Source organism: Thamnophis sirtalis, unplaced genomic scaffold (assembly GCF_051295495.1).
Source record: "Thamnophis sirtalis isolate CommonGarterSnake01/CBP01778 unplaced genomic scaffold, rThaSir2_p1.2 scaffold_2, whole genome shotgun sequence".
NCBI lineage: Eukaryota > Metazoa > Chordata > Lepidosauria > Squamata > Natricidae > Thamnophis > Thamnophis sirtalis.
In genome coordinates this window covers 16,559,789-16,582,606 of record NW_028261382.1, presented here as the reverse complement: position 1 = coordinate 16,582,606, position 22,818 = coordinate 16,559,789, and the positions used below count along the sequence as shown (strand labels likewise).

General features: G+C 44.7%; 1 pseudogene across 1 annotated transcript; it reads right to left on the bottom strand.

Moving 5' to 3' along the window:
- Positions 1-1,057: 1,057 nt before the first annotated feature.
- Positions 1,058-4,182, bottom strand: LOC106543506 (F-actin-capping protein subunit alpha-2 pseudogene; annotated as a pseudogene). The gene is made up of 2 exons (XR_015695337.1): positions 4,078-4,182; positions 1,058-2,012 (listed from the first exon to the last, which is right to left on the bottom strand). The product of XR_015695337.1 is annotated as an F-actin-capping protein subunit alpha-2 pseudogene (transcript).
- Positions 4,183-22,818: the final 18,636 nt, after the last annotated feature.

Here is a 22,818-nt window from a genome sequence, read left to right as displayed (position 1 = left end):
GTTGCTGGGAATTGTGGAATTCCTGTTATATATGGAACACTTGAAATGGGATAAGAAAGTGTGTCTTCCTTCCTCCCTCCCTCCCACCCTCCCTCCCTCTCCCTCCCTCCCTTCCTATCTCCCTCCCTCCCTTCCTTCCTTCCCTCCCTCTCTCCATTCCCCAACCTGTTTTCTGTGAATAGGGATGCACCTCCTGAAAATATATGCATCTATGAAAAGATGTGTACACATCGGAAGGGAACTGTGATCTCCTAACCACTTTACCCCTCTTTTTCTACAGTTAATACTGCAAGGGTATTAGCGTGAGTAATCTGTCCCCCGCACACACCTTCATAGCTATTAAATATGAATGTATCCATCTATCGTATAGAACCAGGTATAGATTTGTGTTTGGGCAGGAAATGAAGCCACACATGTGCACACACCACAGATAACATCTGTACATTCATTGTATGTCCATACATTTACTGAAGATCCTGTTCCTTTTCCAGGCATTTAAATGTAGCTTTAGGAAGAATGAAGAAAATCACGACTTCCATAAGCTGCACTCTGCTTCCCCCACCCCCTCTTCCACTCTTGTATCTCTACAGGGGTCCCCAACCTCTGGGCCGTAGCCCACTACCAGGCCATTAGGAACTGGGCAACACAAGAGGCAGGCTGGTGTATGCGCACATGTGAACAGCTGAACTTGTGCAAGCAGTTGGCGGGCCCGTGCACATGCGTGCACGCAGCTCAACTCACACAAGTCAAGGTGCATGTGTATACGCACACGCTTGGGCAATGTTTGTGTAAGTCGAACGGCGCACACACGAGCAGCAAGCCATCACTCATACAGCCCGGTTCCCCTCTCTCACTCCCCCACCCCCAGTCGGGCTGCCAAGCCGCAATGGTTGGGGACAGCAGCTGCTCTACAGGATACACTAGTTCTGCATTTCTTCTCCCAAATCTTCCTATCCAGAAGTAGACATGTACCTTCCATTTTATTACACTGCTTATTTTATTGGCTCCTTTACTTTAGAAGATATGTTTCCTCCAACCTTTCCGCTTTTCTCCTCCCGTTCCTCTGGCCGTGCAGAAGCAGGGCTTCCGCTAGAGCGTACGAGCCTCTACAGTCTTCACAGTCACCACTTTTTCCCAGTCAAGGCTGGTGTGAGTGATGGGCAGCTGTCTCCGAAAGGACTTTATGTAGCTGCTGTTCATGTGGTCGTATTCGTCCATGATTTTACTCTGGGTCTCGTTTTCCACTTTTCCCACCAGCTTTGCAAAGTCCTTTGCTGTCTGGGCTTCATCGGTGACCAGCAGCGTCTCCTCAGCATCCTTGACCGCTGTCAGGTGTGTGTTGCCGTCTTCAAAGTAGTGTGCCTGGATCGTGATGACTCCGGTCACCTGAGTGGATGTAGAGGCAGGAGCTAGAGCAAATGTCCATTCCGATTTCCACAAGCCGTTCCAGAAGGCAGACGGTTTGTATCGGTGGCTTTCAATGCAAGCCACAAAAATCTTCCGCATAGCTGTGTCCTTGACGAAGACGCTGCAAAGCCCGCCAGGGTAGTGGTTGTCGACATAACATTTCAGGGCCTCGTGGAGGGCTCTCCTCCATAGCTCTCCTTTCTTGTCCTCTTCGGGATGAGCCTGGAAGTCACTTGGTATTCCCCTCAAGTGGTCGTACTTGAAGGAGACCTGGTTCTGTGGATCCAGGAAGTAGTTCTCCTCCAGCTCATTGTGGCGAGTCAAGAGGACCTCACCGTTCTTGGTTTGGACTGGTGTGAAATGGTCCTTGTTGTACATGGCACAGAGACTGGGTGCCTCTTCACACATCATCTTATCATCTTCTACCAGCATGCGTAAGTCACTGAAGGCCTCATTGAATTCTCCAGGTGGAATTTGTTTCAAGAGTCTATGCACTACCTGGGCTTTCTCTGTCTTGATTCGAGGATGATCTACAGACAGTAGCTCTGTAGACATCTTGGCCTAGTTTGCAAAAGGTGGATCTTGGAATTGTGAACACAGTTGACCTACCGATGAAAAGTACCCAAAGCATTAACTTACATATTAGTGAGGTCAGTAGGTTTTGATTTTACTCTGAGACCTCATTAAATCAGGAAAATGTGGTTGTTCAGATCATCCCCTTTCAGAAGACTGAATTAATAGAGACACATTGGTGTGATTTACAAACACCTGTACAGTACATCCCCTAGAATGGGATAATCTGAGTGGAGAGAATAGAATAGGTAGAGTATAGAGTAGAGTAGACTAAAAGTAGAGTAGAGTAGAATAGAATAGAATAGAATGGAACAGAATAGGTAGGAGTAGAAGTAGACTAGAGTAGGAGTAGGAGTAGGAGTAGGAGTAGGAGTAGGAGTAGGAGTAGGAGTAGGAGTAGGAGTAGGAGTAGGAGTAGGAGTAGGATAGAATAGAATAGAATAGAATAGAATAGAATAGATAGAGTATAGAGCAGAGTAGACTAAAAGTAGAATAGAGTAGAGTAGGAGTAGGAGTAGAATAGAATAGAATTGAATTGAATAGGTAGAATAGGAGTAGAAGTAGACTAGAGTAGGAGTAGAATAAAATAGATAGAGTATAGAGCAGAGTAGACTAAAAGTAGAACAGAGTAGAGTAGAATAGAATAGGTAGAATAGGAGTAGAAGTAGACTAGAGTAGGAGTAAGAGTAGTAGAATGAATAGAATAGGTAGAGTAGAGTAGAGTAGAGTAGAGTAGGAGTAGAGTAGGATAGGATAGGTTAGGATCTGAATCTGAATCTGAATCACAATGTTATAAGAAAGCAGAGATTACAGGGGACAAAAGCTTGGAGCACCCCAGGGGTTGAAGGCAACCATAGATGCATCTCTTGGTCTCCACAACAAGGATCCTTGTCACTATTTTCTTTTTCTATTAGATCCATTTACTTTTCCAAAAACCGAATGCTTAAAGCTACATGTTGGTAGACAAAGCAACACCTTCAGGTACAAACTCCTTTTCTAAGAATGCTTCTGGCCTCTGATTAAGACCCCGGAGGCAGCCTTAGAAGACAGAAACAGTATAGATGGCCTCAGGGGAGTGTTTGCTTTAAAGGCATGCCTTCCTACAAGAAAAACCAATTAACTGCAAGCTGTAGAAACACAGGGTCTCCTAGGAAGCTAGAGGAGAGAAGTTCTACAAGCTCTCCTCCTGACAGATGGTTGGTTGGTAGTTGGCCATTCAAACCAAGGTAACTATTTTGTGAGAGTACCCATAACAAGCTTCAAAATTTCAACAGTGTCCATCAAATGGTAGTAACAGTGTTACTATCACTCCAGCATTGGGTGAGGTGAAACCTCCACTTGGTTTTTTGCATTGAGCAGATTCTGAAAAGAGCTTCATTTAGGTCAGGGGTCAGCAACCTTAAACACTCAAAGAGCCACAAAGTTCCTAACTGGAAACCCCCCATTCAATTCTGGAGTTGACTGGAAGTCCCGTTCCCCCATCATAGAGTCTGCTCCTTGCACAGTGTCCTTTTTCTTCTACCTGTCCTAATCAAAAGCCCTATCAATTGTGGAGCCGACCAGCAAAAGGGAGCCACAGCAGAAGGATGAAAGAGCCACATGCGGCTCCAGAGCCACAGGTTGCTGATGGTTGGTGCCAGGTTCTTAAGTCATGAGGAATGAAACCATCCTATTCCACTCCTTTCAGGTATTTTCCAAGACTCTTTGGTTCTACCTCTTCTTACCTAACCCTTTTCTAGCAAAGAGAAGAACTAGGGGAGACCTGATAGCAGTGTTCCAATATTTGAGGGGCTGCCACAGAGAGAGGGGGGTCAACGTATTTACTAAAGCTCCAGAAGGCAAGGCAAGAAACAATGGATGGAAACTATTCAAGGAAAGAAGCTACCTAGAACTACAGTGAGAACAATCAACCAGTGGAACAAATTGCTTTAGGAGGTTGAGTTTTCAACAAGAGACTAGGCAGTCATTTGTCTGAAATGATAGAAGGTCTCCTGCTTGAGCAGTGGGTTGGACTAAAAGGCACCCAAGGTCCCTTTCAACACTGTTGTTTTATGTTCTTCTAACCCCTTATTTGGCTTTTGTTGTTTGAAGCCTGACCTGGGACATGCAATTTCCTGGCTTAAACCAGAGCCCAGAAGAATTTGCTTGCTCTCATGTGATTGCTCCACTGGAGTTTGGTTTTCAAACTTGGGTATTCTGTGTATCCTGGCAACCAGGAAATTCCAGCCTGATTCTAATGATCTCTCTCTCTCTCTCTCTCTCTCTCTCTCTCTCTCTCTCTCTCTCTCTCTCTCTCTCTCTCTCTCTCTCTCTCTCTCTCTCTCTCTCTCTCTCTCTCCCTCTCTCCCTCTCTCCCTCTCTCCCTCTCTCCCCCTCTCCCCCTCTCCCCCTCTCCCCCTCTCCCCCTCTCCCTCTCTCCCTCTCCCTCTCTCCTCCCCTCTCTCTCATACAAGTGGGAAAACTCAGACTGGATGGCATAGGTGAGCAATCAGAGGGATATTGGGAATACTACTAATAAATATATATATATATATATATATATATATATATATCCCTCCTTCTCTCCATTCCACTCTCCCACTCCCTCTCTCCCTCCCACTCCCCTCCCTCTCTCTCTCCCTTCCTCTCTCTCCCCCCTCTTTCCATCTCTCCCTTCCTCCCTCCCTCTCTCCCTATTCCAGAATTCTCCCAAATTATTCCTTAAGGGCTGGAGGCAAGCTATGTCCCTAAATAATGGGGATTGATTTCAAACTGATCTGAAAACAAAGCAAGAAATAAAAACTATTCCAGGTTTTTGGTAGGTTTAGCACATATATTTTTGGTTGCATTTGTTGGTTTCTTTAACCCGCCATCCTGGGCCCAACGTTTGGGAAGCCAGGCTCTGCCTGTCACAAGCCAGGACAAAGGGTGGGTGATGGAGGAGTAACACCTCCTTCAAAAACCTTGGTCCAGCTGGCCCGGCTGGTAGCCCCTCATAAGGGCCCCCTTCCAGGGTTACAGGAGAAGATGGTCAAGGGGTTTGAAGGCGGAAGAGGGCTCTGCGCCCCAACGGCAGATCAAGAGGCAGAACCATCTTCTAGGAGAAGGGAAACTCTGATTACAAAGCTCCACTGCCTTGTGGCTAAATCCACTACTGGAAAAGGCTTCGGGAGTCAACCTCCAGGAAAAATCCAGAGCCAGAGTCCCGGAAGCAGTTTGTGACTGTGTACAACCACATTCTGGTAACTCCTGCAACGCTGCTGGAACCAATCGTATCGGCTCTGCCGTTCCACTGGATTATTTCAGCGACGTGGAGAGGGCGGATCTGCTGCTTGGGTAACAGTCCATCCTCCATATTAATCTACCCAGGCCTGGTGCTCTGGAGAGGACACTCCAGCTTTATCCCTTTCTAGAGTATGATACCATAGTCTTTTGAGACTGAAGAGTGACAATGCAAATGCATTGGTTTCTTAATTTGTTTTTATCACCTCCTAAAATTCGACACTTGGACTGGGCCCTAATATGGACCTCTCTCAGGAAATTTGTTCTAAGCTTTTTTTAAACAAGCTTTTGATATGCAAAGTTGGCAAAGCCGGAGGACTTTATGCTGTCTCCTTTGACGACTTCCATTTAGTGTGTTTCTGAATAGGTTTCAAATGTGTATTTTTGCTTTCAGAGATACTTATGTTCTTGTCGGGCATTTCTTAGAATAAAAGAAGAAAGTCAATTTCCCAGGAGTAGACATCCTCAGAATTCATTGACAATCGCGGTGAATATAATGAATAATCTTTTGGTGGCGCAGGCAAGGAGTAGGGTAATGTGGGAGAAATTGTTTCTCCTCTAAAAGGAAACATCTGGTTTTTTTCCTCCATTAGGGCACTAATAAAAAAATAAAAACAGATTGGAAGAGTTCAGAAAGCTGAGACAGAAATGGTGATAATGATGATTAAGGACAGTCTCATTTAATTGTTTGTAATTGGACAACAAATCTCAAAAACCATACTGTCTCATTCCAAGTCCTAAAGATTGAATTCCAGCACCCAGATTATTAAAAGATAACCCCTTGGTGCAATCTATTCCTGGCAAACACATCTACCACCACCAATTGAATTACAATTTACAGAGGTGAACTTTCAATGAGCCTTTAAAAGCAATTCCATAAAAATTGCCCTTCCTTCCTTCCTTCCTTCCTTCCTTCCTTCCTTCCTTCCTTCCTTCCTTCCTTCCTTCCTTCCTTCCTAATTTATAATAGACAAACTTCAGACACACTCTGGAAACAGGAAAGTCTATATTTAAATTGAGAGAGGAAAACATAAAGGAAGGGATCTGGTTTTCTTCTTGTTTGTACATAGTAGGACATGGATAGGGAAATACGTTTTTATTTTCCAAATGTTTATATATTCCATAATGTTTAGATAAATAGATAGATGATAGATAGATAGATAGATAGATAGATAGATAGATAGATAGATAGATAGATAGATATGGATGGATGGATGGATGAGAGGGAGAGAGAGAGAGAGAGAGAAAGAGAGAGAGAGAGATGACAGACAGACAAGGATAGATGATGTAGGTAGGAAGGTAGGTAGGTAGGTAGGTAGGTAGGTAGGTAGGTAGGTAGGTAGGTAGGTAGGTAGGTAGGCGGGCAGATGGGTAGATGGATGGATGGATGGATGGATGGATGGATTGATATAGAGATATTGATCAAATGATAGAGAGACAGAGAGAGACACAGAGATAGACAGACAAACACAAGGAGAGATATTTTGGATAATGGGATGCAATATATTAGTTGGCCTAGAATATACACATTTCTTGGGTTCTCAATGCCTTGATTACAAGGAAGATATTTTTTTAAAAAAATCATTTAAAAAACGACAATTTCATTATACCGACTATTAACTAAATGCCATCCATATTATAAATCCCCAAAATTTGACATTGGTCCATTATATAAGCCGGGGTTGGTAAGCTATGCCAATTTATCTTGGGACAAGTAATTTTGCAGATTCCATGCTGAACTGAAATGTAATTAGAGATGGACAGAGCACAAGAAGAGGATATGGAAAAGAAATGGCGGTTTGCCCGCAGGCTAAATTAATGCCAACATTCCTCATTACTACTTGTGTGAGAAATAATTAAGAAGGAGATAGAACACACCATCATTTATGTGTTTTAAAGTGAAACGGATCAAGGTAATGTTAGCTTTCCTTAAGTCCTTCTTCTGTTACAGTTCTCTTGAGAAGGTAATTAAATTCAGGTTTTTTTCCCCACCTAAATTGGACTAGCCTCTCATACTTTATTAAAGCCAACATATTTCTAAATTGGATTGACCTCTTCTACTTCAACAGCCACAGAAGAGGTAATGCAAATGTATTGACCCAGGGACCGGTCAAAGATGATTCTTTTGGACAGAAGCTTCCCTCAGTACACCTTAAGTTTCTGAGCCAAGAAAATCTGACATCTTGCCAGAAGTTTGCATATTTCTCTAAAAATAATCAATTCTACCCTCTTCCAGCTTCCGTGTGATGATTTCTCAATAATTTTCTTCTGCGAACATGTTTCAGCCTTCTCAGCTTGTTCTTAGGACCATGGAAAAAATCATTTCAAATTCTTTCTGAGGTGTTTTTGGATTTAGAACTTTGCTGGAGGTAAAAAACAATAAAACATAGTCGCACACATATAGAATAACAGAGCTGGAAGGGAGATAGACGTCTTCTAGTCCAACTCGTGCTTAGGCAGGAAACCCTACACCACTTCAGACAAATAGTTATCCAATCTCTTCTTAAAAACTTCCAGTGTTGGAGCATCCACAACTTCTGGAGGCAAGTTGTTCCACTGATTAATTATTCTGTCAGGAAATTTCTCCTCAGTTCTAAGTTGCTTCTCTCCTTGATTAGTTTCCACCCATTGCTTCTTGTTCTTCCCTCAGGTGCTTTGGAGAATAGCTTGACTGCCTCTTCTTTGTGGCAGCCCCTGAGATATTGGAACCCTGCTTTCATGTCACCCCAGTCCTTCTTTTCATCTTTCTGGGAAGCCTCTTTCCATTCTTTTGAAGTTCCCTCATTGCCCATCCTTTCCAATCTGAAAAAGTACTGTCCCCTTCCCACATGTCTTCTCTTGGGGTTTCATGATGACCCTGTAGGACACGAGGAAGTTTGTAGACCTCCAGACACAAGATTGGTCAATGAAAGGCAGGACACTTGCTCATCAGGCAAGATAGCAATAGCACGTAGATTTATATACTGCTTCACAGTGCTTTGCAGCCCTCTCTAAGTGGTTTACAGAGTCAGCCTCTTTTCCCCAACCACCTGGGTCCTCATTTAACTGACCTTGGAAGGATGGAAGGTTAAGTCAATCTTGAGCTGGTGAGATTTGAAGTGCCAAATTGCAGGCAGCCAGGAGGCAACAGAAGTAACTTGCTGAAGATGTGGTCATCAGCCTGTTGAAAGCAACATTATGGCATTGCAGTGTAAGCTCCACCCTTTTTGGGTGGACGTGTGATGTTACTACGAGGTACAAAAGAGACGGAGCTGGAATCATGACATCACATCCATCATTTGGGCTTCCCTCTGCAGATGCTGCCGAGTTTGGGAATGTACAGGTAGTCCTCATCTTACCACCGCAACTGAGTGCTAAGTGAGAGATTTGTCAAGGGAGTCTTGCTCCATTGTAGGACTTTTGTTGGCACATTTATTAAGTGAATCACTGCAGTTGTTAAATCAGTACCTACAATGGGGTGCCCCACATCAAAGCAACATGTATGATTGGCAGAGGGATAGGGAAGGATTATCTGGGAAGGGATCAAAACAGATCAGCCAAACTGGTAGTAGCGGCAGTGGGAGGCTCCTCCCACCCGCCCGGACGCTTTTGCACATGCACAGAAGCGTCGCACACCCGAACCAGTAGTAACTTTTGTACTATGTGTTTCTTTTAATGTTGTACGCCGCCCTGAGTCCTTGGGAGAAGGGCGGCATATAAATCGAATAAACCTTAAACCTTAAAAATATTAGAAACCCACCTCTGGATCAAAATGGAGGCCAAAACCATGAAATGGAAACCTTGCCCCAATATCTCTTGATTTTTCTTTTCTCCTACAGATTCCCCCATGTGTTTATTTATTCCATTACTGTCTTCCATCATTGATATCCTCAGGACTCTGTATTAGAAGCTCTAAGCCAAATGATTAAGGTTATTGATATTCAACTAGACAACAGTTCTTCCTAAGGTTTTATTATTATTATTCCAGCCTGGTCCAATTTCAGTGGTGCTTATAAGTCAGATAGAGGTTTCTTTGTTCTTTCTCCACTCCCTTGCTTCGCCTGACTAGTCTTCAACCTCTGTTTGATGAGCTACACGGGTTGCCAGTTTGCTTCCTGGTGCAATTCAAGGGGCTGGCATGACCTACGAAGCCCTACAGGGCAGAGTGCTTACTTAGTTGAAGGGCTGCCTGTTTCCCATATCATCTGCCTGGATGATTCAATCTGGCAAGGTTGGCAGGCACCTTCCAGATTTTTTCAATTAAACAATGATATCTATGGCAACCCTGGAAGCAGGCCTTCACCTGCCTTTTGGAATGAATTGTGATCTAGTTCAGGAGTCTCCAGCCTTGGCCATTTTAAGACTTGTGGACTTAAAGTTTTGTTGGCTGAGGAATTTTGGGAGTTGGAATGAATTGTGATCTAGAACCTTCTCTCCAACCTTGGCAACTTTAAGACTTGTGGACTTAAATGTTTTGCTGGCTGAGGAACTTTGGGAGTTGAAGACCACAAGTCTTAAAATTGCCAAGGTTGGAGACCCCTGATCTAGAAAGTCCCATTGGTGTCATTTAGAATAGGGGTCCCCCACTCCCGGTCTGTGGATTGGCACCAGGCCATGGCATGCTGGCAACCACGTCACTCAAGCAAGCAAAACCCCATTTGTAGGATGCAGGCAGCATGCAAAGCCATGTCCCTTTTAGTCCGTGGAAAAAACTTTCTTCGTGGAATTGGTCCCTGGTGCCCAGAAGGTTCGGGGGATGCTGATTCAGAAGAATGTTAGCCATTCCAGGTGAACTAGACAGGAAACATGAGTAGATGAGCTAATTCTACTTTGCTATAAGGCTATATACAATCCCCATTGAGCCCAGAATTTATGTTACTCAGTGAAAAACTGGTTAAGGGAGTTTAATTTCATTTTACGACTTTTCTCGCTATATTTGTTAAGTAAATCACTGCAGTTGTTAACTTAATAACACAGTTGTTAAGTGAATTTGGCTTCCTCATTGACTTTGCTCATCAGAAGTTCGCAAAAGGGAATCCTCAGAGCCCTGGGGACTGCAATCATCATAAATAGGAACCAGTTGTCAAGCATCCCAATGAAAATCACGTGACCATGGGAATGTCAACCCTGAAGTTGGCAAAACTGTGGCCATTTTCTTTTGGTAGTTTTCTTTTGGGAGGTCTCTGTTCTCACTGCTTCAGGGCTCACACAGCCTGGGGCAAAGAGGCCAGGGAGAGGGGTGTAGAGATAGCTGGGGTATAGCCTAAATAAAATTCTTTCCAATGGTAACCAAGGACATCAGAGGTGGTATTTAGCAGGTTCTGACCAGCTTTTGGAGAACCAATAGTGGAGGTTTCGAGTAGTTCACAGAAATGGTAAATACCTCCTCTGGCTGGCCCCGCCCCCATCTATTCTTTGCCTCTTGAGTCCCAGCTAATCAAGAGGGAATGGGGATTTTATAGTATCCTTCCCCTGCCATGTCCACCAAGCCTATGGCCACACCCACCAATCTATGCCACACCCACAAATCCATACCACGCCCACCAAGCCATGCCCACAGAACTAGTAGTAAAAAAAATTGAATTCCACCACTCATGCAGATGTTTCAAAGGTGGAAACTGAGGTCACCTAGCAACTAGACTGTAAGCTGATTGGACCATGTGACTGAAAACTTGGGTGTGTTGGGGGGGTGGGAGTGACAAAGTTTTACTTCTAATTGGGTGAAAAACCAGTGGGGACTTAGAGCTGGTTTTCCACCAGGAACGTGGCCAATTTGATATGTCCCAATAAAATGTTCTTTGAGGAATTTGCCTGCCTTGGAGTTCTTATTGAATGGGATGCATTACTTGGAACCCTGATATTAAACCGGCTCTGACAGGGGATGCTGCAATGGTCAGAAGGGTGAATGATAGTCATAATTCACTTTATTCAGTGCCATTGTAACTTTGAATGGTCACAAAAAAATTGTTGTAAGTCAAGGACTATCTGTATTAACAGAATGTTACAAGACCGAAGCAGGGGTGAAATGCTACTGGTTCAGGCCGGTTCGTCAGAACTAGTAGAGAAAAATGTTTTTAAAAAGTTCTGATGATCAGCTGTGAGTCAATCAGCTGTGTCTGATTGTCTGTGAGGTTCCTAATTGTTGCAGGGGCCATTTTGTCTGAAGTCCAGCTGCTTTTACATTGTGTGTACATCAGTTGTGCAGCTTTTGTGTTATTTTTCGGTAAGGTGTGATAGTTGGTTTTTGAGCTCTGTGACTCTGTGAGGTTCCTGCTTGTTGCTGGGGCCATTTTGTGTGATCCAGCTGCTTTTGCATTGTGTGTGTCAGTTGTGCAGCCACACCCACAGAATCACATGCTCACCAAGCCATGCCCACAGAACCAGTAGGGAAATTTTTTGTATTTCACCACTGGTCTGAAGGTGCAAATTTCCAGTTGCCACTTTGAACGGTTGATCTGTCCATTCCTAGGTTTCTTCCTCCATCTGTTAAGCCACTGGGGGCTCCTGACTCTCTTATCTGATGGTTTCCTAGGCAGCATCTCTTCCCCTTTGTCTCCCAAGATCTTGAAAACCTAGCTGTTTCCCCTTTGGCAAAGGAGAATGACACCCCTTGCTTGCCGACGCTTGCTGTCTTTTATCTTTTACATTTTATTGATTTGATTGCGATTCTTTTATTTGATTGCTGCGGACAGCCAGAGGCACTGAGATCCAGATAGCGGTTCAAGTTTAATACATTGTTATTTTGGTTTGTTGCACGGTCACCCAAATGTTCAAACTGGAGCTGACATTTTTTATCTACCTGCCGAGTCCTTTCCGAGGACCTGGGAGAAGCACATGTGGAGATTTGATGGGATTTCTGATTTATTTATTTACTTAGTGCATGGCATATTACACACAAACTAGTAACATATACTGTGTTTCCTTGAAAATAAGACAGGGTCTTATTTTCTTCTGACCCCCGAAATAAGCACTTGGCCTTATTTTCAGGGAGGTCTCATTATTTTTGAGGTGCAGGAGGCGCCGAGCGTGGTCACCTCATGGCTGCTGCTGTGTTGCAATATTTTCAGGGAGGACTTATTTTAGCGTATGCGCTCAAAGGCCCGCTTGGGCTTAAGAGCCGAGGTGGTGCAGTGGTTAGGGTGCAGTACTGCAGGCCACTTCAGCTGACTGTTATCTACAGTTCAGAGGTTCTAATCTCACCGGCTCAAGGTTGACTCAGCCTTCCATCCTTCCGAGGTGGGTGAAATGAGGACCGAGACTGTGGGGGCGATATGCTGACTCTGTAAACCGCTTAGAGAAGGCTGAAAGCCCTATGAAGCGGTATATAAGTCTAACTGCTATTGCTATTGCTATTATCCAGGGAGGTCTTATTTGGGACGGAAACAGGGTATTAACATTTCATCTAGATTAGAAGAACCCAATAAAATATAAACGTTAAAAAGATCTATGTTCAAACATCAATGTCTAGGCCAGGGATGTCAAACTCAAGGTCCACGGGCCAGATTTGTCCCTTGGAATGCTTAGATCTGGCCCATGGGGCCATCCTGGAAACAGCAAAGGATTGGTCCACAGATACCTCTGCCAGTGTAAATGGAGCTTGGGAGGGTTGTGTGCGGCCAGCCAGGGGTGGCATTTGGGGGTTCGCTAAACTGGGCAGAATCCTAGCTAGAGGATCGCCCTAACTCGTGTGAATCCCCAGCAGCCCCTCCCTGTTGCTATTGATGTAGGGCTGATAACCGTAAACAAATTCATCCCAGCTGGTTCTATTTCTACTTCAGATACCTGTGATTATGTTACTTTAAGTGTAGCCAAATTTTGCTGGTACTCATATAACGTGTAACTGACTAAGGATATGCCTAATTAATTTTGTGAGTAATACTTTCCTGCACACATGCTATTTGTTTATAGTATCAAATTTTATTATGTGCTTGTGCACTGACCGCAACGAAGATTTTGTTCTATTTAGGGTCAAGCCTCCCATGAAGGAGAAGGAAACAAACTTTGTAGGGGGATCAAACTGAGAGGCATGGTGGATTGAGTTAAGGCATTGTTTCTCACCCTTGACCACTTGTAGGTGAGTGTAGACTTCAATTCCCAGAATTCCTCAGTCAGATTTCTGGGAGAAGAAGTCCACCCAGCTACATATTGCTGTGGTTGAGAAACAAGGGGTTAAAGCAGGGATCTACAAACTTGGCAACTTTAAGACTTCAACTCCCAGAATTCCTCAGATTGCCATGCTGGTAGATGTTAAGTAGGTTGGGTTAAACATTAAGGAGAAGACTGTATTTTTCTAAAAATTGAGAATTTAAAATTTTAACTTCTACTTTCAACTTCTTTTTTCTTGAATACTTTCCAGATGATTGCCAAATCAAAAGGGTGAATACAGGGGTGGGACTGAAAAATGTTAGCCTGGCCATGGTGGGTGTTGCCTTCTCAGTTTCCTGCATCATTTGGGGGGGGTGTTTTCACCCTCCCCAGGTTTCTGAAGCTTTTCTCGAGCTTCCAGGAGGGTGAAAATCAGAGTTCCTACCAGTTTGCACCTATTTGGTAGAACCGGTTCGTCAAATCTACCGAACCGGTTAGAAGAGGTCCCACCAGTGGACCCAAAAAGCAGGCAATACCTACAGAAGAGGTTCCAAAAAATTTTGAAACCCACCACTGGTCCTTGGATATGATTATTCTACACTATCATGCTCCTATTTATAAAACTCAGTGCCTCTGTGAAAGGTAAGGATGACTACTGCGTTTGTGGTGCAATCAGAACATTGCGTGTGTTGAAGTTGTTTTTACGCAAACCAAAGATGCCTTTTAAAAAACAAGTTTACATCATATTCTTATGCTGTGTGTGAGGTAATTTAAGGTGGTTCTGACAAGTGTCTTCGGCATCTTCATATCCGGTCACATGGGCGGCAAGTCACTCCCACAAAGGAGGCCACACCCACAGAGTAGGTTCGAACAATTTTTGAAACCCACCACTGGTGAAAATGGCCTCCCCCAGGTCCGGAGGCTAAAAATGGGCCCATTTTCAGACTTCCAGTACTTCCGGTAGTACTTCCTGTTTTTTGCCCTCCTCAGGCTTCAGAGGCTTTCCCCAAGCTTCCGGTAGGGTGAAAATAGCTTCCCCCAGGCTCCAGAGACTCTCCAGAGGCTGGAAATAGGTACGTTTCCGGACTTCCGGGATGCACATTTTTCGCCCTTCCAGAGCCTCCACGTGGGCCCTACACTTATCTGGCATGATGAATAGGCCGCATGGAGACTCCCCGGAGAGGAGGGGCAGGGTGAGCGGTTCCAGACATCCTTGCAACAACCAGATGCAAAATTAACATCTTGGAGGAAAGCAGTCGGCACTGGAAATCAGAGTTAAATGTGTCATCAGCTTAGAATCCTTACATTAACACAAATGATCGAAGTCCAACCCTTAATGAAGTCCATTGGCTCTTATATGAAGCCAGTTTAGAATTGAACTTTAGTTGACTAGATTCTTGTGTGTGGACTTGAACCCTAACCCTAACCTTCTGGAATGAGCTGCCCCCGGAGCGTCGCATAATCCCTAACCTCCGGTCCTTCCGACACGCCCTAAAAAGTTGGCTTTTCCAGCAAGCTGGCCTGGCCTGAATAGAATAAAATATAGGATTAATTTGTTAATTTTAATTTATTTTTTTAAAATTTTATTGTAAATATCAATTGGTTTTTTTTTGGATACTTTATTTAATGCCCCTTTTAATTTTTGTGTTTTCTTTTATGTTGTAAGCCACCCTGAGTCCTTGGAAGAAGGGCGGCATATAAATCCAATAAACCTAAACCTAACCTAATGAATCTTTTCTGCTGCAGCTTAACATACGGACGTGATTCTTTGGGACTGACAGTGATCGCTTTGGTTGCATCCCAGACCTGAGAAATCCGTCCTTTGCTTCTCGTAACACCATGATGAAGGTGCATGGAACATTGGGGAAATTATACCAGAATAGCAGAGCTGTGAGAACATCTCAAAAAAAAAAAACCCTTCCATTTAGAGTGTGCTTCAAATAGAATTAGCCGAGGGATTACTGTGTAAACAGTGGAAAGCTGTATTTTTGTGCTGTCTTTTTTAAAGAGAGAATTTATTTGGAGAAGTGTCTCTGGATAACAAAAAAAACAAAAAAAAATGCCACGCAACTGTGAAGATAAATTAATGTTAGCCAAAGGGGACCTGTGAATTCAGAGCAAATCTTAAACAGCTGGAACTGAAGGAGCTGCACAACTGGGGAATTGAATAATTGACAAATATGGGCATAAAACTGCTAAGGGAGCTACGTGGCCTCCTCCTCCCCCCCCCATCTTTCTATGAAAGGATGGCTTCTCCCAAGTTAAAAACCGTAACTTCAGTTAAGTGTATTAAAGTGTAATTAATTCAATCTCAGGGGTAAGTTCCAACATCAAATATAAAGGAAAGGAAGGACATCTGAGCATGTCAGGAGTGTGCATTTGTTTTTGGAAGCTCCTTGCTGTTAGGACCCAGATGGCCAAGGCAAGGCAGACCTCTAGAGAGAGCTTTGGAACAAATGACCCAGCCAATGAGTGGTGAGGCTCCATCCCCACGTTATCTTGAAGGCAGTCACCCCCAGTTTCCCAAACACAGCTCCAGGAGTACAAAGAAAACCCACAGAGTAGGAGCCCACTCACAGGGCAAGATCCAGAGTTCTAAGTCCCTGTTGTGGCCCGCCTGCAGCCAGTGGAGCTGGCAGCAGAGTCAGACAGTGAGGAGGTTGGGGAGGAACATGGGCCAGTCCTGGAGTCTGGGGAAGGCTCAGACGAGGGCTCTGCGTCAGAGGCAGAGGTGAGGGCAAGGCCGTATGGCAGGTCTCAGCTGCCTCTGGAGCTAGAGAGCAGTGAGGCAGAGGAACAGCTGGAGCCTGTTCCCAGTGTGCGCATGCAGAGAGCTACCAGAAGAAAAAAAAAAACAGTGCTGCTGTGTGGCGGGGTGAGCTCCAGTCACTCACTCCAGCTCCTTGACTTGAAAGGAGCCTTCAGAGGCATCTCCTGGGCAACGGTGATATCGCCAGCTAATCCTTTCAACCTGGAAGCACCTTCAGCTGTTCCTGCCACACGAACGAATGGGGCTGCCATTTTAAATCCCGCGAACCATTAATATGATCTGCCTAATAACTGGCTGGGTGGGCGTGGCTAGGTGGTCATGTGACTGGGTGGGCATGGCCAACTTGATTGAAGGGCGCCTTGCCAGCCTCTACTTTCCCCTCCCTGCCCGGCCCCTCCTCTCTTGCCTGCCCAGGCTCCTTAGGGCCCCAACAGGAAGCAGTTGCTGAAGCTAAGCAGCCAAATTCAAATTGGAAGGAGGCTCAGCGGAAGCACCACACTGAGGACTATGAGCATAGGCTTTCCAACCAGAGGGAAGACCTGTGGGAATGCAAGGCCAGGTACCGGCGCCTGGAGGCTCAGTGGGCGGAGATGATCAACCAGTTCCAGGCCATGATGTAGTCCCATTGGAACGAGGCCCTCCAGCTCTTCACCACCAGCGGTGCTTCCCTCCAGCCTTCTCCCAAAGCCCTGCACCAGGAGGCCAAAGCAGATCCCAAGTCAGAATTTCTCCCCCCCTCCAACCCACACCAAAGGGGGAGACTCTCTGCAGCAACACAAACATTCATTGCATGTATCCATCCCAGGGTCCCTAGTTTGAGGACCCCTGATTTAGTGCAATATAGAAAATGCAAATAATCTGCGGACCACCAACATTTTCTCACAGACCACCAGTTGGTGACCACTGTACTAGATGAATGAATTCTAATTTATTATAAGGCTACATTAGAAGAGTCTTGCAAGTGTGAATGTGCAAATTTCCCCAGCAACACTTCTAAATGCTTGATCCATTACGGGGGTTACGGGGTCCTTCCCAAGTTTCTTTCTCTGATCATTGAGCCACTGGGGGCTACTCTCCCTCTTATCTGATTGTTTCCAAGGCAGCATCTCTTCCCCTCTTTCCCCAAGGTCATTCACACATTCTATTACAACAGTTTACACCCCAACCTCTGTATGTTAAGTATAATAAAAACAAGCCCATAAATCCTATTAGAACAAGATGTAGGCAGCACTCACTGGGAGAATTAATTGAAGGAATCAATCCAGCCAACGCTGGAAAGAGAACAACCATTGCTAGGTAAAGGTAAAAGTTCCCCTCGCACATACTGTATGTGCTAGTTTCTAAGCCGAAGCACCAGGGCTGTCTAAAGATGTCTCTGTAATCATATGGCCAGCATGACTAAATGCCGAAGGCACACGGAACACTGTTCCCTTCCCACCAAAGGCGGTCCCTATTTTTCTACTTGCATTTTTACATGCTTTAGAACTGCTACGTTGGCAGAACCTGGGACAAGTAACAGGAGCTCACTCCGTTATGCAACGCTAGGGATTCGAACCGCCAAACTACCAACCTTTCTGATCAACAAGCTCAGCGTCTTAGCCACTGAGCCACCGCGCCTAAACACTGCTAGAATTCACAATGTTCTAACCTCCCAAATCTGGATGGAAAATCCAAGTTTCAAAGCTTTTCTGTAAATCCAAGATGGTTAAATCCAAAAGTCAAAAAGAAAGGAAAAAAGAAAAAAAAAAGGCTTGAAAAGTAACAGCCAACAAAGTGGATTGTCCTCAAAACCAAATGGCAACCAGTTTAACAGACCACTGGTGTTACATGGGGAATCCCATCCACCTATAACTACTTAAGGGAGTGCAGTGGCTCAGCGATTAAAGATGTTGAGCTTGTCAGCTTTCTAGGGTTTAAGATCCAAGTGCCACACAATGGGGTGAGCTCCTGTTCCTTGCACAAGCTCCTGCCCCTCCTAGCAGTTTGAAAGCATGGGGATAGACTTATATACCACTTCACAGTGCTTTACATCCCTCTCTAAGTGGTTTACAGAGGCGGCATATTGCTCCCCCAACAATTTGGGCTCTCATTTTACTCATCTCGGAAGAATGGACGCCTTACTTTGAGCCTGGTGAGATTTGAACTGCCAAATTGCAGGCAGAAGAAGTAGCCTGCAGTACTGCACTCTAACCACTGCGCCACGACAGCTGATCAAACGCAAGTAGATAAATTGGTATAGAGTAAAAATGAAGAACGGTTGCAGGAATTGGGTATGGCTAGTCTAGAGAAAAAAAGGACCAGGAGAGACATGATAGCAGTCTTCTAGTATTTGAGGGGCTGCCACAAAGAAGAGGGAGTCAAGCTATTCTCCAAAGCACCAGAAGGCAGGACAAAGAACAATGGATGGAAACCAATCAAGGAGAAAAGCAACCTGGAATTAAAGAGAAACTTCCTAACAGAGAGGACAAGTGGAACAGCTTGCCTTCAGAAGTTGGGGTGCTCCATCATTGGAGGTTTTTAAGAAAAGAGTAGTCAGCCACCTGTCTGAAATGATACAGGGTCTCCTGCTTGAGCAGGGGGCTGGACTAGATGACCTCCAAGTTTCCTTCCAGCTCTATTCTGATTGAGGTACCACTTCAATGGGAAGCTAACAGCATTCTGTGCACCTTTGGCACGAGCACAGAAATTGTCTTTTCTTCTGAGCTAAGCTTCCCCAACAGCACGAAGCCGAGTCCTCATCCCAATAAACCCCTTTTATTTAATTTACAGTGAATTCCTCTCCAGCAAAGATAGTTCACAATTACCAACCTTTATCAAGCTTGGAGAGTGGCCAGGTCGATATCTTTCAGATGCCAGAATACTTGGCAAGAAGGCAGGAATGAACTAAATTGTCTCCTGCAAACTCCACTCCCTATTCGCTTCTCTTTTATTTCCTCTGGGAGGGGCCATTCACCGGCCACCTGGGGCCTTATTCCCACGTCGACCCCTGTTCTTTAGGTGTTCCCTTCGTCTGGCAACTCTGCACATGCGCACACTGGGAACAGGCTCCAGCTGTTCTTCTGCCTCACTGATGCCTGACTCCGAAGGCAGCTGATAATTGGCATCCGGCTCTGGCCCCCTCTCTGCCTCCGACACAGAGCCCTCATCAGAGCCTTCCCCAGCCTACAGGACTGGCCCATGTTCCTCCCCAACCTCCTCACTGTCTGAATCTGCTGCCAGCTCTGCTGGCGGGCCACAACATCTTTGCTGGATCCCTTGGCCAAAAAGCAGAAATGAGCCCCATGCCCTAGAATCAGACACAACTGGACAGGAAAACCTTCATCTTTGTATTATTCCTTGGAATGGCAGGTTCAAGACCAGCGGTTGCAACCTCCAAGCTCCACTTTTCTTCTTTTCTGCCACGGCAGCAACCGTTGCTCTTGGAGCAGAGTGAGGAGGGATGATAAATTCCTCGCTTGGCAGGGCTTCATTAATAAGTAATCCAAAGCATTTATAAATAAAAAGAAGCATTTTAGACTATTCCCTGCGTCCTGAGTTATAAGAGGAGCAATTAAGGAGAAAGGCTTTAAAATGAGCCGAACCTGCTGAATCAAAGGTGCTTTGGGAAGGGGGAGGGGAAATTGCTACTGGGACTTTGATGCAGAGAGATTGTTGCCAAGGTTCAGCCTTCTGGAGCTTGCCAGCAAAGGCTGAACGGACAATCATTTATTCATACAAATAGGCGCATACAAATGCAGCCGTCAGAGACGGCAGGATTGAATAGATTCTGCCCTAGTTATTGCTGTCTCCCGTGTGGCTTCCTGATCAAGAGGAATCAATCTTCACATCGGTTGGGTCCGTGCAGCGTCCTTGACCAGATTAAACAATGATCTCATGGCTGCCTTCACACCTGTTAAGGTGGTTTAACTTTATGCCAGGTTTTCTATGGCATAGCATAAGATGCAAAGGATCCCTTTTGGTTAATGTACTGCTCGATGAATTGTGTGAATGCAAAACAGCAATAGCATTTGTATACCACTTCACAGTGCGTTATAGCCGCAGTCAGCATAAGGAGGAGGAGGAGGAGGAGGAAGAGGAGGAGGAGGAGGAGGAGAAGGAGAAGGAGAAGAAGAAGAAGAAGAAGAAGAAGAAGAAGAAGAAGAAGAAGAAGAAGAAGAAGAAGAAGAAGAAGAAGAAGAAGAAGAAGAAGAAGAAGAAGAATTTAGACATATACTGCTTCACAGTGCTTTACAGTCAACTCTGAGCAATTTATAGTGCCAGCATAATGACCCCAACAATCTGGGTCCTCATTTTACCGACCTAAGAAGGATGGCAGCCTGAGTCAACCTTGTCAGGATCAGGATCAAACTCCTGGCTGTGGGCAGTTAGCCTGCATTCTAACCACTGTATCACCATGGCTCAAAAAAATGGATAAAAGCAGTAAACAAATTAAGTGTGGTGTGTGAACACAATTAGTCAATAAGCATGGGAGAAAAATGGCTTTTGATTTCAATACATTTTGTCTGTTTCTGAACTTCTAAATTATTAATTATTACCCAGATGAAGGTTCAGCTTCATCTGTCTTTCCCTGAATTTTACTGGTTGTTGTTGTTTTTAATCCGTGTTGAGGAAAGGTCAGAGCAGAAAATGTTCCGCAAACACGGTGTTTTCCCAAAGTCAAGCTAATATGGAAAAAAGAGAAAGCTGAAAGAAAGTGAAATGGACAGATCTGTCCTCTGAAAAATGAGAAGTAATGCAGCTGCACTGATTGCTTTCAAGGCCCTTGGCTGATAAGCAGAGTCAACACTTGGTTAACTGCATCTTGTCAACCCCATATTAAGATGTTCTCGCTCACTGAAGCCTGAGAATATTGACTGTCATTTGCTAGTTGTGAAAGATTGTGGAGTGACAAAGAAAAGAACAGAAGGAAGATTACACAGAAACTATCAAGAGACAGAAGGCAAATGCAATGACAGCTAATCTCATAAATTGCAACTGAAGTGGAGAAAAATCCTAGGGAAAGCACTTGAAATCATTCAAAGGAGATCCCACCTTCGTGAACTCGCAGACAATGAGGCTGGGAAATTACACTTGCTGTTTGCAAGATTGTATGGTTGTCTCAGGTAAAGGTTCCCCTCGCACATATGTGCTAGTCGTTCCCGACTCTAGGGGGCGGTGCTCATCTCCGTTTCAAGGCCGAAGAGCCAGTGCTGTCGGAAGACATCTCCGGGGTCATGTGGCTGGCATGACTAAAAGGAGGAGGAGGAGGAGGAGGAGGAAGAAGAAAAAGAGGACGAGGGGGAAGAAGGAGGAGGAGGAAGAGGAGGAGGAAGAGGCAGGGAGGAGGCGGTGGTGGTTTGTTCTAGTCCAGTAAACATTCTCCTTTCATTCCAATTCCTTTCATGTCTATTTCACTCCAAATTCACTCGTGATGTGATCAATAAAGGCTCCTTCTTATATTGAGAATCTCTCATCGCTCTCTCATCGTAGAAGATTAATAGTAGTAGTAGTGCTAAAAAAAAATCACATTCAGTGTAAAGACCTTTCAAGCAACAACAAACAACATTTTTTCATCTTCCAGGATTGTGCAAACATTGACAAGTGCATCCTGGTCAAATAATTGAAAAACTTGTATAGCTGGAGGTGGGGGGGTGTTAGTGCATAATAATTGCAGAAGCATATAATTGAATTTAGAATGCTAAAAAAAGAGGAACTAGGTAGATGCAGCATTTAGCTTCACGATTTTAGCTCAGCCGCCACAACCAAAGAGTCATTTTTGCAAGGTTTCCATAACCGGCTCTAACTCCATCACAACCCAAGCAGGACGAGTGCCGCTGACCCATGCCAGCTGTGCCTCATGGATTTATTGCAGACCGCGAGTCCTACATTGGCTGCCGTGGCAGAAGAAGGTAATTTAGGAGGGACCGCATGGCACGGTGGCTGCCTTCTGCTTCCTCGGCAGAATTGCTTTTGGCAATTCCTACCTGTGTTAAGGAGTAAGAAATGAAGATGTCAAGACTCAGGAAAGTCCAGCTCCTCCCAACAAACCTGGCCAGATTGTGATGGACAAAGGACGTTCTCCTTTTTCAACTGTCGGAAGTACAGGTAGTCCTTGATTTATGCTTAACCAAAGTTTTATTTATTTATGTATTGATACCATAAAGATAAAGATTCCCCTTGCACATATCTTCTAGTCATTCCTGACTCTAGGGGGCGGTGCTCATTTTCGTTTCAAAGCCGAAGAGACAGCGCTGTCCAAAAACGTCTCCGTGGTCATGTGGCCGGTATGACTAAATGCCAAAGGCATTAGGAACGCTGTTCCCTTCCCACGAAAGGTGGCCCCTATTTTTCTACTTGCATTTTTACGTGCTTTCGAACTGCTAGGTTGGCAGAAGCTGGGACAAGTAACGGGCGCTCACTCCGTTACGTGGTGCTAGGAATTTGAACCGCCGAACTGCCGACCTTTCTGATCAACAAGCTCAGTGTCTTAGCCACTGAGCCACCGCGGTCCTGTTTCCCTATATCCTTAGGGAAACCTAAATTGACCATCTTCTTTCAAAAGGGGAGAATGTAGATGGCTGATTATTAAAATTAACCAAGCACAACAGTTAGCTTAGATCTTCGATTAATCTTAAACACCCCTAGGAATAGCTTTGCTATCTTATGGCTTCCTGTACTCTTTAACTGATGAGATTAAAGTAACAATGACATCTGCAGCTCGTCATAAATTTGAATAATGAAGTCTAAATAATAATGAGCTTAAT